The sequence below is a fragment of the Vipera ursinii genome (assembly GCF_947247035.1).
Source record: "Vipera ursinii genome assembly, chromosome: 2".
NCBI classification, from domain to species: Eukaryota; Metazoa; Chordata; class Lepidosauria; order Squamata; family Viperidae; genus Vipera; species Vipera ursinii.
In genome coordinates, this window is record NC_139513.1 from 284828278 (window position 1) to 284844269 (window position 15992).

The window sequence follows — 15992 nt, forward strand, 5'->3', positions numbered from 1 at the left end:
ACAACTGTGGCAAGAAAAGTTGTAAAATGGAACAAAACTCACTTAACGACTGTTTCACTGAATGACATAAATTTTGGGCTCAACTGTGGTGTCTTTATGGTTGCTCACCTACAGACTGAATCTTGCCGGTCTAAAGCCACCATCTGCATAACCTCAGGGGTAGGCAACCTTGGCTCTTTTATGACTGGTGGACTTCAACTCCCAGAATTCCTGAGCCAGCATGGCTCAGCTCGGAAACCTCTCCCTTTCCCCTCAGCATGGCTGGCTCAGGAATTGTGGGAATTGAAGTCCACAAGTCATAAAGCGGCCTAGGCCTAGGTCAGGGGTAGGCAACCTTGGCTCTTTTATGACTGGTGGACTTCAACTCCCAGAATTCCTGCGCCAGCATGGCTCAGCTCGGAAACCTCTCACTTTCCCCTCAGCATGGCTGGCTCAGGAATTGTGGGAATTGAAGTCCACAAGTCATAAAGCGGCCTAGGCCTAGGTCAGGGGTAGGCAACCTTGGCTCTTTTATGACTCGTGGACTTCAACTCCCAGAATTCCTGAGCCAGCATGGCTCAGCTCGGAAACCTCTCCCTTTCCCCTCACCATGGCTGGTTCAGGAATTCTGGGAGCTGAAGTCCACCAGTCATAAAAGAGCCAAGGTTGCCAACCCCTGGGCATAATTGCTGGGAGGGTCCCCTCCTTGATCTCTTCCTGCCTGTCAAGACATTCCAAGCTCTGCCGCCGCTTTGCATTCTGGGAAGCAGGCCCTCCCTCCTGGGACTCCCAGCTAGCTCCATTCCACCACAACCTCTGACCTTCTCTTTTATTTATTTATTTGGTTTTTTATTATTATCCTTTTGCAATGTTGCTTAATACACTGAACCACAAAGTTACCCAACTGGTTTATATAACAGGCAAACCCCGCCCTCCCCCTTTTGCACTCCCATTAACCAAAGCTAAAAGTGACCCACTTATGCATCGAGTGGGAATGCATCGTGTTGGGTCCATCCCTCCACCCGCGGGAGGTGGGGGATGGGAAGAAGGAAAAGGACACTTGGGAAGATGAGAGAAAGATGCTAGATGCAGGTTTTTCCCGTCTGCATGGATGCTACACGTTTGCCCGGCTGTGCAGAAGAGACTGAATCATAAATCTACCAAGTGGGTTGGATGCTCAGCCATAGCAATCTAATCAAGGTTACCCCCGAGTAGCTGAAAGATGTTCTGGGAATCAGGCTTAAAATTCAGCCGCTTTCAAAGCTCAGCTAGCAGCCTGTGGCCCTCTGAAGGTTCGGCTCCGGTCTTTTGTTGGAGATCCCCCTCCTTTCTGTCTGCAGAGAGGGGCAAAACTCTTCCTTCCCTCTACGGATAATCCTTCCCTTGCAGAAATAACGTGCAACATAGAATCACAGAGGACTGGAAGGGACCTTAGAGGTCCTCTAGTCCAACCAGTGGTACGGGTACCACCTGTGGTACATTGGCACCTGCCAGGTGGTACACGACCATCCTAGAAAAGTGGTAGCGGGGGAGGGGAATGAGCTGAACCGGTGGCAGCACTGCACAAGCCTGAGCGAGAGACGGCTGGAGCTGCAGGGCTGTCAGGGCTCAGCGGAAGTGCCAGGATCAGTGCCAGGATCCAGCTGGAGCTCAGCGCTGATCCTGGTGCTTCTGCTGAGCCCAGAAGAAGCGCCGATCAGCTGGAATGTTGCAGCATCTCCAGGGTCTTGTGATTTACATTCAGAGGCTTGGCAACTGATTCATATTTATGATGGTCACAGTGTCCCAGGGTCATGTGAAGTGACCAAAACCTGCTGCAACCACCCAAAAGACGGGGGGGAATAAAAACCAAACACCCCCCTACCCCACCCCCGCTGCCAATCCTCAACAGAAATGCTCAGAACAATGAAAACCTCGGACAGGAGGAAGAGCACCGCTGGGTGGGCAGGCAGGTGTCTTGCTCGGCTGTGGCTTGGGGGGCACTTTTTTCAGTGCCATTGTAACTTCGAACAGTCACTAAGCGAACTATTGTAAGTCGAGGACTACCTGTATGTACTTCATCACTTTTTCCTTTTTTTTTGCCATCAAGTTTTTGACACCTTGCTAGGTGACTGGTGGTACTCGGATGTTGCCATATCCTAAAAGTGGTACAATGGGTGAAAAGGTTGAAAAGCCATGCTCTAGTCTAACCTGCTGTTCAAGGCAGGAGACCTTATACCATTGCAGTCAAATGGTTGTCCAGTTTCTTCATGAAAAACCTCCAGTGATGGCGCACCCACAACTCTGGAGAGGGAAGTTGTTCCACTGATTAATTGTTCTCACTGTCAGGAAATTCCTCCTTAGTTCTAAGTTGCTTCTTCTCCTGTCTTCTGGTGCTTTGGAGAACAGGTCGCCCCATCTTCTTTGTGGCAGTCCCTCAAATACTGGAACACTGCTGTCATGTCCCCTCTAATCCTTCTGTTTGTTAGACTAGACCAGGGGTAGGCAACCTTGGCTCTTTTATGACTTGTGGACTTCAACTCCCAGAATTCCTGAGCCAGCATGGCTCAGCTTGGAAACCTCTCTCTTTCCCCTCAGCATGGCTGGCTCAGGAATTCTGGGAGTTGAAGTCCACGAGTCATAAAAGAACCAAGGTTGCCTACCCCTGGACTAGACCAAGGGTCCCCAACCAGGGGCGCGAGACGATATTCCAGGAGGTATGAAAACTGGGGTTTTCAAAATTATAGTGTGTATGCATAATTTGTTGCTGTTATTTTGAACTTTTGTAAGGGGGTGCGAGAATATATCAGAAGTGTTCTAGGGGTGCGGGGTACAGAAAAGGTTGGGAACTGCTGGGCTAGACATACCTAGTTCTCTTAACCATTCATCAGACGATTCAGCCACCCTGAGATCCTGACCTCAATTCCGTGGCCAGGCAAGCTTCCCAATCTGGGGAATACCCTCCCTACCCCCAGAAGGAAGTCCAGGTACCTTTTGGAAAAAGCACCTTTGGGACAACCATGACCTGGAGGATTGAGAATCTCCACAGTCCGGATCCAGTTTTGGTTGCCGCGATATAAAAAAGACGTTGAGATTCTGGAAAAAGTGCAGAGAAGAGCCACAAAAATGATTAGAGGGCTGAAGGATAAAAGATATGAAGAACGGTTGCAGGATTTGGGTCTGGATAGTCTAGAGAAAAGGAGGACTAAGGGGGACATGATGGCAGTATTCCAGATAGCAGACTTCCAATATCTCAGGGGCTGCCACAAAGAAGAAGGTGTCAAGCTATTCCCCAAAGCACCAGAAGGCAGGACAAGAAACAACGGATGGAAATTAATCAAGGAGAGAAGCAACCTGGAACTAAGGTGAAATTTCCTGACAGTTAGAACAATTAATCGGTGGAACAACCTGCCTCCAGAAGAGGTGAATGCTCCAACACTGGAGGTTTTTAAGAAGAGACTGGCCAGCCACTTGTCTGAAATGGCATAGCATCTCCTGCTTGAGCAGGGGGTTGGACTAGAAGACCTCCAAAGTCCCACCCAGCTCTATTCTGATTGATTGGTTGACCCAGATTGTTGGGGGCAATTAAGCTGACTTTGTAATAATGCCGCTTGGGGTGTGTGTGAAAGCCCTAATAAGCAGGCATATACATAGAATGAAGGCTACTGCTAAGCTTGTAAGCCGCCCTGAGTCTTCGGAGAAGGGCGGGATATAAATGGAATTTTAAATTTTTTTCCCCTAATTTGGTGCACCCCCACTTCAGCCTTGTTCCTTGCCCACCTGGATAGGCTTCCAAGTCTGGCTTTGCGATCTTCAACAGAAACACTTCACACAGCCAGCGATAATCTTCTCCCTGCTGAAATTTGGGCACCCCCATCACTCACAGGGGCCTCCTTTGCCTTTCAATAGGCTTTTCTGTAACTCTGAGCAGTCCAGCGCTGCCTCCCGGCTCTGCCCCCCCTCCCCCCAAGCCAAGGTGGCAGGTGGCTGCCTTGCCATCCAATGCAAGCAAGCAAGCCAGCCAAACTGCCCACCCCAATCTTGGTTTACACAGGTGCCTCTGCTGAAAGACAAAGTGAGGTTTTATCTCCTTGGCCGAGGCTCCGCCAGCATCTCCAGCCACTGCCAGCAAACGGGAAACAGGGACTCGGCTGCAGCTACTCAACCTGATTGCTCCCTTCCGACGGGCATAAGAGACGAGAGAGGGATCCGTCACTGCCCTTTCCATTTTCCAATCTTTTCTGGGTCAGCTCAGCATTACTGGAGAATCTCCCAGGTCAACAAGGGTGCAAGGCAGCCAAGAGTGCACACATCTCACATTAGCTACAGCAATGGGTGTCCCTCCCCCCAACCCCTGATTTTCAAAGCCCAGGGAATCAAGTTTACAAACACCAAGAAGATGCCTCTATAACTGTCTGGTTTGGCACAGCAACCAAGCCGGACAGCCACAGACTCCAACGGAGAGTTAGGACTGCAGAAAAAGCAACTGCAACCAGCCTGCCTTCCAAGGAGGACCTGGACATCGTGTGGGTCAGAAGGAGGGCTGAGAAGATCTCTGCAGATCCCTCACATCCTGGACACAAACTGTGTCAGCTCCTCCCACTGGGATGCCACAACAGGGCACTGCACGCCACAACAACTAGACACAATGTTTTTTTTCCTCCCCCTCTCGCGCCATTACTCTGCTGAACACCTAATTCTCACAGTACTCTCCTAAGTCTAGGTATATTCACCCATGTTGTATCACTGTAGCATTATTTAAGGGATATTTAAGGGAACACCTGCTGCCAGCATCAAGTTCCCTTCGTCCAGTGCGCTCGCACAGGGAGGGTCTTCTCAGGGTGCCGGCGGTAAAAGATTGCCGGCGGATAACACCCAGCGGGAGGGCCTTCTCAGTGGGTGCGCCTGCCCTCTGGAACCAGCTGTCCGTGGAGCTCAGGACCGCCCCTGACCTGCGTTCATTCCTCCGGGACCTGAAGACCTGGCTCTTTGAGCTCTCTGGCCCAGGCTGAGAATTTTAACTGGGGTTTTATTTTCAGGGATAATTTAATCTTTTTAATTGTCTTTTAACTTTTGTATTTTGTATTGGTGTGATTTTTAAAATGCCCTGTAAACCGCCCTGAGTCTTTCGGGAAAGGGCGGTATATAAATCTAATAAAATTAAATTAAATTAAATTAAATTAAATTATCATTATCCTCCTCATCTTTTTTCATCTCCTCTTTCCTGCTACTTTCTCCCATTGGCATCTATGATTTATCATAGTTATTGTACCTTATGATTAATGATTGTAACTATGGTATAGGACCTATCACTTTGTTGCTTGTATGTACTCTGAGAGTTTCTGCACCAGAGACAAATTCCTTGTGTATCCAGTCACACTTGGCCAATAAGGAATATTCTGTCCTCTCCTACCCTATACTATTCTGATTTAACTTTATTTATTTATTTAATTAGTTAAATTTTTATACCGCCCTATTCCCGAAGGACTCAGGGCGGTTTACAGGGCAACATAAAATATGTAGGTAGGTAGTCCAAGACGTATGACCACAATAGAGCCCACAATTTCTGTTGCTAAGCGAGACAGTTGTTTTGCCCCAGTTGCCCAAGGTCATCCACCTAGCTTTCATGACTAAGGAGGGACTAGAACTCACCGTCTCCCGGTGATCAGCCCAAAGTCACCCAGCCAGCTTTCCTGCCTAAGGTGGGACGAGAACTCCCAACCTCCCAGTTTCTAGCTTTAAAACCACTAGACCGAATCACTCAAAACCCGTGCATTGATCAATCAGGAGAAGACGTAAAAAGCAGCTCTGGGCCACTGCAGGAGGGCCACAGGGTCCGTCCCACGTGGCTCAGTCCGGCGAGGGGGGAAGCGGAGCATAAGGAAGGATTAGTCACTTGCAACTTTGAGGTTCCGTCTAGGAGTAGATGGAAGAGCAAAGGACAAATATTTTCCTAATCCAGGGCAAAGATCTGGGTGAACACAAAGCCCTTCCTCAAAGTTTCCGGCTTGTGTGTCTGTGTGTGTGTGGGGGGGGAGAAGATCTGCATTTGCTCTTGCAAAACAGCCTGGCTTAGCAGGATTATACAGGACGCCTGGCAAATGGGGAGGTGGACAGTAGTGGGGAGACCCCACAGGACAGGCAGAAGACAGGGCTGGTCCTAAGGTGTGTGTGTGTGTGGGCAGACCTCTGCAGCCTAGACGTTGCCTGTGGAGCCCAAGGCTTATATCGATTGGTGCATCTTTCTGCTTTTTCTATGGAGATTCTCAGTCATCCAGGTGTCCCAAAGGTGCTTTCCCCCCCCCCCCCCCCGGAGGCAACTGGACTTTCTTGTTTTTCTTTGAAGACGATTCGCTTCTCATCCAAGAAGCTTCTTCAGCTCTGACTGGATGGTGGGGAAATGCAGGCTAGAACAGGGCGTCTCCAACCTTGCCCACTTTACTATTTGTGGACTTCAACTCCCAGAATTCCTCAGCCAGCCAGCCATGCAACCACTGCAACTTTGGAACCCAGTTATAAGTATCCCTGTGGGGGGGGGGGGAGAGGAGGTCTGTCAGAACTTCCAACAGTGTCCAAGTCATAAGTTGAGGACTACCCGGAAACGAGCTATTATCGGAAGAGCTACCCACCGATCTACCTAAAAGACAATAGGACCCAATCACGATGGGGAGCTCTGCTTTTATTTTATTTTTTAAGAGTTATTTATTTGTTAGGTTTTTATGGTTTCCTCCTTTGGCCCGATCTGATTCCCCCTTCCCACACCCCCCATGGGGTAAATACACGAGTTTGCCTCTCAGCATTATCCTTTCCCAGACGTGTGTGTGTGTGTGGGGGGGGGGGGAAGCCTCCTTCTCCCCCACCAAGTTGGTCTGACAGCGGGACAGAGAAGCAGCCTGCAGGCAGCCGTGTGGGGGAGGGAAGAGAAGGGGGTGGTGGTCCAGGCTGCTGCTTAGCATCTGTGCACTTCATACAGAAGCTGGTCTTCCTTTATCTTCCCTGTAAAACTTTTACGAGGAGCTTTGATGCACCAAGAAGGAAGAGAATGAAAAACACTGCTTCCTTGTGGAGAACCAGGCTGTCTGGCTCTTTTCTTTCTTTCTTTCTTTCTTTCTTTCTTTCTTTCTTTCTTTCTTTCTTTCTTTCTTTCTTTCTCTTTCTTTCTTTCTTTCTTTCTTTCTTTCTTTCTTTCTTTCTTTCTTTCTTTCTTTTTCTTTCTTTCTTCCTTCCTTCCTTCCTTCCTTTCCTTCCTTCCTTCCTTCCTTCCTTCCTTCCTTCCTTCCTTCCTTCCTTCCTTCCTTCCTTCCTTCCTTCCTCTTTCTTGTTTCCTTCCTCTCCACTCCTCTTTTCTTCCCTCTCTTCCTGAAGGGTGAGGGTGATCTCAAGGGCTACAAGGACCCCTCCCAACCCTGATTCTCTGTGGGAATCGTCCACAGACCCTCCCCTTCTACGTGGGCAGGAATCCCACTGGCAATTTCAACACCCCCCCCCCCAGCCCTCTGGAGCAGCTCTGTTATGCAAAGAAGAGAGCAATTTATTGCCCCCCCCCCCGTCAGAAGGTTTTTCAACACACTCAACAGAAACGTGGTTTTTAACACACGCACGCACGCAGAGTCTGATCGGTGTCAGGAAAGCATGGAAAAGCCAAGCTACCAGAGCTGCAGAAAAAACAAAGGGGGGGGGAGGCGGCGGAAGAGGAGAGTCTATCTAATCGAAGGATCTGCAAATATTTGCCAGGCGCCACAGGCCTCTGTCATTCTTGGGTGAAGGAAATTCTGCCTCTGGATCAGCAGCAGGAGGATAAAGCTGACAGATCTGGGCAAGAAAAATGACGGACCCGTGCAGAGGGAGAAGCCAGCACCAGGCATGTCCAGGGGAAAAATGGCTAATCTGAGAGATTAACACAGAGCATCTTCTCAAGCTTCTTGGGCAGCCAGGCCAAGCCTTGCAAAAGCTCCTTGGTGCCATCCTGACCAGGAGCCGCTGGCAGGGCGCACGGAGAGGGGGGCGGGGTAGCTGCTGTACAAAGAACCCTGCAGATAAACCACGATCTGCCTCCCTCCTATCTGAGATCAACAGCTGGAATTTTGATTGCAAGGTTTCCCCACCAAGTCTTTGTGCTTTCCAAAGACCACTCATCTGGTTCATTGTGGCTGAGTTAACAACACAGAATACGGAATAACAGAGTTGGAAGGGTCCTGGGAGGTCTTCTAGTCCAACCCCCTGCTCAAGCAGGAGACCCTATAACAGGGGTTTTCAAACTTGGCCCTTTTATGACGTGTGGACTTCAACTCCCAGAATTCCTCAGCCAGTGTGCCTGGCTGAGGAATTCTGGGAGTTGAAGTCCACACGTCATAAAAGGGCCAAGTTTGGAGACCCCTGCCCTATAACATTTCAGATTGTTGTCCAATCTCTTCGTGAAGACCCCCAGTGATGGAGCACCCACAACTTCTACAAGCAAGCCGTTCCACTGATGCCTCCAATTCAGCACTTGGCTAACGCATTTCCAAAGGCCACCCAGACTTTCCAGACAATCTCATTCAGTGTCTGAGGAATAATATCTTTTAAAAACACGCAGAGTTCAACTTGGGTGTTTTAAAATATTTTAAAGTTTTTAAACACGCGAAAACCTTAAACCCAGTTTAGTGATAGGGAACTGCTACTACGCTCATGCAAATTGAATACACCTCACAAGGGATCCACATGATGGTTCCCTCAACAACGAAGATGAGGGCCGTGTTTGTTTATTGTCCCACTTGCCAACTCTGGTGAAAATCTGCCATCTTCCTGTTCCACTTCTAATTGCCAGTTCTCTCCCCCCTCTTCTTCTCCACCTTGGCCTGGTAGAGTTTGTGGCACAACAATTCCCACGACACAAAATATGCTAAAAAGAAAGACCCATAAATGGGCTGCCAGTTCAAGACCAGAATCACACACCCAGATTAAAGTCCACCCTCAGCCATGGAAGCTTCCTTGGTGAATTTAGCTCAAATAATACAGAATTAAAAATAACAAGAGTTGGAAAGGACCTTGGAGGTCTTCCAGTCCAAACCCCTGCTCAAACAGGAGACCCTATACCAGGGATAGGCAACCTCGGCTCTTTTATGACTCATGGACTTCAACTCCCAGAATTCCTGAGCCAGCATGGCTCAGCTTAGAAACCTCTCCCTTTTCCTTCAGCTTGGCTGGCTCAGGAATTCTGGGAGTTGAAGTCCATGAGTCATAAAAGAGCCGAGGTTGCCTACCCCTGCCCTATACCAAACATGTCAAACTCGCGATGTCACGTGACGTCATGCAATGTATCAGAGCTTTTTCGCCATTGACGGCAATGGGGTGGGCGCGGTTTCTTCATGACACGTCCAGCCTGTGGGCCGGCAGTTTGACACCCCTGCCCTATACCATTTCAGTCAAATGGCTGTCCAGTCTCTTCTGTAAAACCTCCAATGTTGGACCACTCCAACATCTGAAGGAGAATTATTCCACTGATTAATTGTTCTCACTGTTAGGAAATTTCTCCTTAGTCCCATGATTAGTTTCTATCTGTTGCTTCTTGTCCTGCCCTCAGGTGCTTTGGAGAATAGGTTGACACCCCCTTTTCTTTGTGGCAGCCCCTGAGATATTGGAAGACTGCTATCATGTCACCCTTAGTCCTTCTTTTCATTACACTAGATATACCCATTTCCAGCAACTGTTCTTCAAATGTCTTAGTCTCCAGCCCCCTAATCATTTTTGTTGCTCTTCTCTGCGCTTTTCCCAAAGTCTCAACGTCGTTTTTATATTGGGGCGACCAAACCTTGATGCAGCATTCCAAGTGTGATCTTACAGGGTTGTTGTTGGAGGGGTTAACTCTGCGAAGAGGCAGCATAAAGGGCACTTTGAAATAAAGGCATTTTGGGGGGGGAAAAAAAAGTCTCAAATCCTGCTTACGGTCACATCTCCGCATCACCGTGACCTGTGCAGGGTGGAAACATCCTTTAGATGCCGGCCACAAAGAGGCATTGCGTCAGATTCCCGCATCAAGCAAAGCACCTAAGCCATAGTAGGTCTAATCTGGAGTCTTGATTGATGGCGGTTCTGATAAGGGCAAAAGAGGAAGGTTAGGAAGCAGAGGCCTTGCTGATTACTTATCGATGTGGTGCGGTTACAAACCAGGCGCTGTCGGGAAGGCAGAAATCCTTGTGCCAGCACAGCCATTCATAAAACAATCCAAACTACCCATAAATTCATAAAACAAGCAACACTACCACTTTCCAATGACACCTCCCCCTCCCCCCCCCCCCAGCCTCTGGCATTCAGGATTCAGACATGGGGCTGCAGAGTGCCGGATTTTGGAAAATCTGGCAAGGTGAGAAGAAAGACCTTGGAAAAAAAAAGGGTGAAGAGGCTCTGCCTAAGGACCGGTCAGATAAGAGAGGGTGTAGCCTGTAGTTGCGTAATGGGTGGAGAAAGAGCTAAGAAGGAAACTTCCCTAACTTCTCAGGCTCTGAAGGAGATAGTGGGAGATTTGTGCTTTCAGACTCTTGCGAAACCAGCCAGGATAAACCACTAGGTGAGCTTATTACAATTATTATTATTTATTTATTTATTTATTTATTTATTTATTTATTATTTATTATTTAGATTTATATACCGCCCTTTCCCGAAGGACTCAGGGCGGTTTACAGGATATTTAAAAGAAAATCAATACAAAAGTTAAAACAATAAAAAAAGATTAAATGAAACCCTGAGAGAAAATAAAAACCTCAGTTAAAATTAAAATAATAATAAAATTATTATTATTATTATTATTATTATTATTATTATTATTATTATTATTATTATGATGATGATGATGATGTGTATGATGAGAACATGACAAAAGAGAGGTTAATGCACACACACACACAATCCACATAATAATATACAAAGCTTTTACGGGGTGGCCTCCTAACGGGTTGCCCAATTCAGCTGTCCAGGCGGTCTCCTCTGGCGTTGCTTTGTGCAGGTCTTCTAGAGCAGGGGTCCCCAACCCCCCGGTTTGTGGACCAGTACCAGGCTGCAGCACGCCAGCAACCGGTCCGCACAAACAAGGAAAACCCCATCCGCAAAATGCAGGCAGCACACAAAACCACACACCCTTTGGTCTGTGGAAAAACCTCTCTCCACGGAACCGGTTTTAGGGAACCAGAGCACGCACATTCTTGTGGGCAATCTTGCACAATGTGTTTAATAGTTTGCACGCCAGCATCACAGTCGCAACCAGGGGGATCTGATACAAGGCAAAGGTATTACTTCCAGGATCACACCTCGTTCTGTTCAAACCGGATGAGCTGATTCTACTTTACTGTAAGACTACGTTAACAGGATTTTTTTTTGAAAGTCTGTGAGGCTTTTCTGTAACCATTGTGAAGCTGTGGGCTAGGCCTGGGGTAGGCCACCTTGGCTCTTTTATGACTCGTGGACTTCAACTCCCAGAATTCCTGAGTTAGCACAGCTCAGCTTGGAAACCTCTCCCTTTCCCCTCAGCATGGCTGGCTCAGGGATTCTGGGAGTTGAAGTCCACGAATCATAAAAAAGCCAAGCTTGCCTACCCCTGGGCTAGGCCCTGTTATCTGACCGCTCCCTAGCCCCCACTCTCTTCACCTTGATTCTCAATCCCCTTCTCACCTGGCACTAAAGAAGCAAAGTACTGGTAGTCCTCGATTTATGACCACAATGGAGCCCAACGTTTCTGTTGCTAAGCGAGACAGTTTTTAAGTGAATTTTGCACCATCATACGATCTTTCTGGCCACGGTTGTTAAATGAATCATTGCGGCTGTCAAGTTAACCACATAGTTGTTAAATAAATCTGGCTTCCCCACTGACTTTGCTTGTCAAAAGGTCACCAAAAGGGACCCCGGGCACTGCGACCAGTGGAACAACCTGCCTCCAGAAGTGGTGAATGCTCCAAAACTGGAAGTTTTTAAGAAGAGACTGGATAGCCATTTGTCTGAAATGGTGTAGGGTCTCCTGCTTGAGCAGGGGGCTGGACTAGAAGACCTCCAAGGTCCCTTCCAACTACTTCTTCTTCTTCTTCTTCTTCTTCTTCTTCTTCTTCTTCTTCTTCTTCTTCTTCTTCTTCTTCTTCTTCTTCTTATTATTATTATTATTATTATTATTATTATTATTATTATTATTATTATTTATTAATTATTATTATTAAGTCAGTTGCCAAGTATCTGAATTTTGACCCCGTGACTATGGGGGATGCTGCAACAGTCGTGTGAAAAACGGTCATAAGTCCCTTTCCAGTGCTGTTGTAACTTCAGTCACTAAATGAACTGTTGTATCTCAAGGACTACCTGTAGAATTGCAGGGGGCCATTTCCCCATCAAGTCCCCCCTTTCCCTCCAGGAAGGGCATTTAAAACAGCCTTGTGGGGAGAAGTGACTCGGCCCACAAGCTTCCAGACATGGACAAGCAGGTCCTCATTTCCAGTTGTGCAGCAGCAGATGCTTCCCTGAGTGGGAAGGTCCCCCACTTGCCCCCAGGCAGCAGGGCCCCTTCCCCTTCCCAGTCTCCAGGGCAGTTGGGACAAGCTGTCCTGGAATCCCGGCATCGCTCCCCACCACCAGGGCTCTCGGCATAACCCAGGAATCCACGGCAGACCATCGGGCAGGAGCTGCTTCCCCACCCCATTCCCCCACCCACTGAGATCACCCAGTTATTGGCCAGGGTTAGGGAGGGGGCAGAAGGGCTGGAGCCAAGTAGGAGCCTCCAAGCCAGCCCCCGTGGCTTGGACCGTCACCCTTTCTTGACTTGACCTCCCTCACAGGGATGGCGTAGTGTGTAAAGTTGGCAGGAGGGAGAGGTTCCGAGCTGCTGGAAGGAAGGAGGGTGAGAGGGTGAGAGGCTGGGACAGAAATAAAAACAAATATAAAAATGACACTTTATAGACAGTCCTCGATTTATGACAGGTTACTTAGGAATCATCGGAAGTTACGACAGATCTCGGAAGTTATGATGGTGCATGAAACATCTGCAAGAAAACCACCAAGTTCAGAGAGCACCAAGGACCTCACAGTCCTCCTCCTCTCCACAACCCCTCCCCTCCCTTCTAGCACTGATGATGTTCCCTAATTGGAATGGAGGCCTTTGAACTCTGGTGCTGGAGAAGACTCCTGCGAATCCCTTGGACTGCAAGGCCGGTCAGTCCTAGAGGAGATCAACCCTGACTGCTCTTTAGAAGGCCAGATCCTGAAGCTAAAACTCAAATACTTTGGCCACCTAATGAGAAGGAAGGACTCACTGGAGAAGAGCCTCATGCTGGGAAAGGTTGAGGGCAAGAGAAGAAGGGGACGACAAAGAATGAGGTGGCTGGACGGAGTCACTGAAGCAGTAGGCATGAGCCTAAATGGACTCCAGAAGATGGTAGAGGACAGGAAGGCCTGGAGAAACATTGTCCTAAATGGACTCCAGAAGATGGTAGAGGACAGGAAGGCCTGGAGGAACGTTGTCCATGGGGTCGCGATGGGTCGGACACAACTTCGCAGCTAACAACAACAAAATTGGTTCATGAAACATCTGCAAGAAAACCAAGCTCAGAGAGCACCAAGGACCCCACAGTTCTCCTCCTACAATTACTGACCCAGAGGTGACTCTAGGAGTCAGAGAGAAGGCTGCTAATCTAAGAGGGACACTACCAGAGAGTGCCCCCCCGCCCCCCCCACCCCCAATCTGGAGCAGCTCTTCATGCCTGTGGTCAGCCACACTCCAATCCTCTTAGGGGAAAACCCGCCCGTGCAGGAATCCAGTCTGTTGCAAGTGCGTAGTAAACAGTCTTCCTGACAGTAAGTGGCTCCGTCCCAACCTTTGTTTAAAATCTGGATCATGCCCTAACCGCGGCCCTTCTGCAATCAAGGCTGAGCAGCTGGGCCTAAAATAATGACAGGGTCATGCACACACTCAGTTTAAAACATACGAAGAACCATTACAGGAATTGGGTATGTCTGGTCTAGTAAAAAGAACGACCAGGGGTGACCAGATAGCAGTCTTCCAATATCTGGGTGGCTGCCACAATGAAGAGGCAGTCAAGCTATTCTCCAAAGCATCTGAAGGCAGGACAAGAAGCAACAGATGGAAACTAATGAAGGAGAGAAGCAACCTAGAACTAAGGAGAAACTTCCTGACAGTTAGAGCAATTAACCAGTGGAACAACCTGCCTCCAGAAGTGGTGAATGCTCCAACACTGGAAGTTTTTAAGAAGAGACTGGACAGCCATTTGCCTGAAATGGTGTAGGGTTTCCTGCCTGTTCAGGGGGTTGGACTAGAAGACCTCCAAGGTCCCTTCCACTCTATTATTCCTTGTTCTATGTTCGTCCCTCTTCCCTTGCAGTCTGTTTTAACCCATTGATGGTAAAATACCTGTGTGGACCCATCAAGGGGACTCCTCATGAATTGGCTTGCCTCCACAAAGCAGCTAACAGTGACAGCCCAAAGGAGGGGAAAGCAAAACTGGAGGGGGGGGAGGTCCTCTGGGACAATTCTCCCTTGGCTTCCTCCTACTCAGCTTGGGAGTGCTTGAGGGCCACACAGGATGAACTTTGTAATACACAAGATGTTTTTGTCTTTGTAGTTCTGTTGCACTAGCTAACTAACATGGGTTTGCTTGAATTTTAGATCTGCCTTTCCCAAACGTATTGCTAACAAGGCTTAACCTTCAAGAAAAGCCTAACTGTCGTAAAGCAGGACTGGCAGGACAGCATTTGATATACATTGTAAATAAGAGTTTCCTTTCCGGCTGTTCTCAAGCCTCCACGAACAAAAGAAAAATATTCAAGGCCAACCTTGGGAAGCACCCAGGACGTGTCTTACCCATTATGGCATTTTTCCTTTACAAAATGTTCCTTTTACTTTTACTCAGAATACGATGCCCCTTTCCACGGCTCTGCTCACGTACTGTTGGAGGCTGTAAGTTTGGTGAAGTGACTGGCCATTTCTAAACCAATCCACTTTTTTGCTTTGACGTTCTTTGTTGTGCAAACGGTCAAAGCAAACGTAATCCATTTCTCCAGGTTCCCCTCTTTTCATAGCGAGAGAGAGAGGGAGACCCCAGTTTATCAAAGTAATAAATGGCTTTTAAATGATCGCCAACTCGGTGGCTTATTGGGAAAAGCAAGCCGAGGCAGAACCTAGGGCCATCATGCTCCGAGGGCAAAATGCTGGGAACTCAAAGGGGAAGGTGGTCCTATTGTCCACCCACCCCCCATCTCCCCCTGTCCAGTTGATGGCACCCCAGACCGAGGCGGTCCCTTGGTGCTCTCTGAGCTTGGTTGTTTTCTTGCGTTTCCTTTCCCAAACTAGGTAACCTCACCAATGCTTGTGACGTTGCTGTGTAATTTTGACAGTGAAACATTTGCAAGAAAAGAATGGAGGTCGGAGAGCACCAAGGACCCCACGCTCCTCTCCCCACCCCCTCCTAGTAGTACTGATGAGGTGACCTAGGGGGGCTTTTGCCCAGGTTCGCCTGGTGCGCCAGTTGCGGCCCTATCTGGACCGAGATGCCCTACGCACAGTCACTCATGCGCTTGTGACCTCTCGGTTAGACTACTGCAATGCTCTCTACATGGGGCTGCCCTTGAGGACCACTCGGAGGCTTCAGCTGGTGCAGAATGCAGCCGCGCGAGTTGTGATGGGAGTTTCCCGATACTCCCGTGTAACGCCTCTTCTCCACGAGCTGCATTGGCTTCCGGTTGCCCTCCGGGTGAGATTCAAGGTGCTGGTGATGACCTATAAAGCCCTACATGGCATGGGTCCGGATTATCTGAGGGAGCACCTGCTGCCAGCATCAACTTCCCATCGTCCTGTGCGCTCCCACAGGGAGGGCCTCCTCAGGGTGCCGCCGGTTAGGGAGGGCATTCTCTGTGGGCGCGCCTGCCCTTTGGAATGATTTACCTGTGGAACTCCGGACTGCCCCCGATCTGCGCTCATTTCACCGGGGCCTGAAAACCTGGCTTTTCGACTTATCAGGCATGGACTGAAGGGGTTTTAGCTTTTAAATATTGTTTTAATTGTTGGG

At 48.7% G+C, this 15992-nt stretch overlaps 1 protein-coding gene across 4 annotated transcripts in view; it reads right to left on the minus strand.

Moving 5' to 3' along the window:
• Positions 1-15992, minus strand: part of IL11RA (interleukin 11 receptor subunit alpha) — a 113756-nt gene that overhangs the window by 85975 nt on the left and 11789 nt on the right. The window contains exon 1 of one of the 4 annotated variants that reach the window (XM_083354863.1): positions 13224-13251. The exons of the other annotated variants lie outside the window; for them this stretch is intronic. The gene's annotated coding sequence lies outside the window, so the exon portion shown is untranslated. Of the gene's footprint in view, positions 1-13223; positions 13252-15992 lie in introns of those variants that run through there. 4 annotated transcript variants of the gene reach the window in all.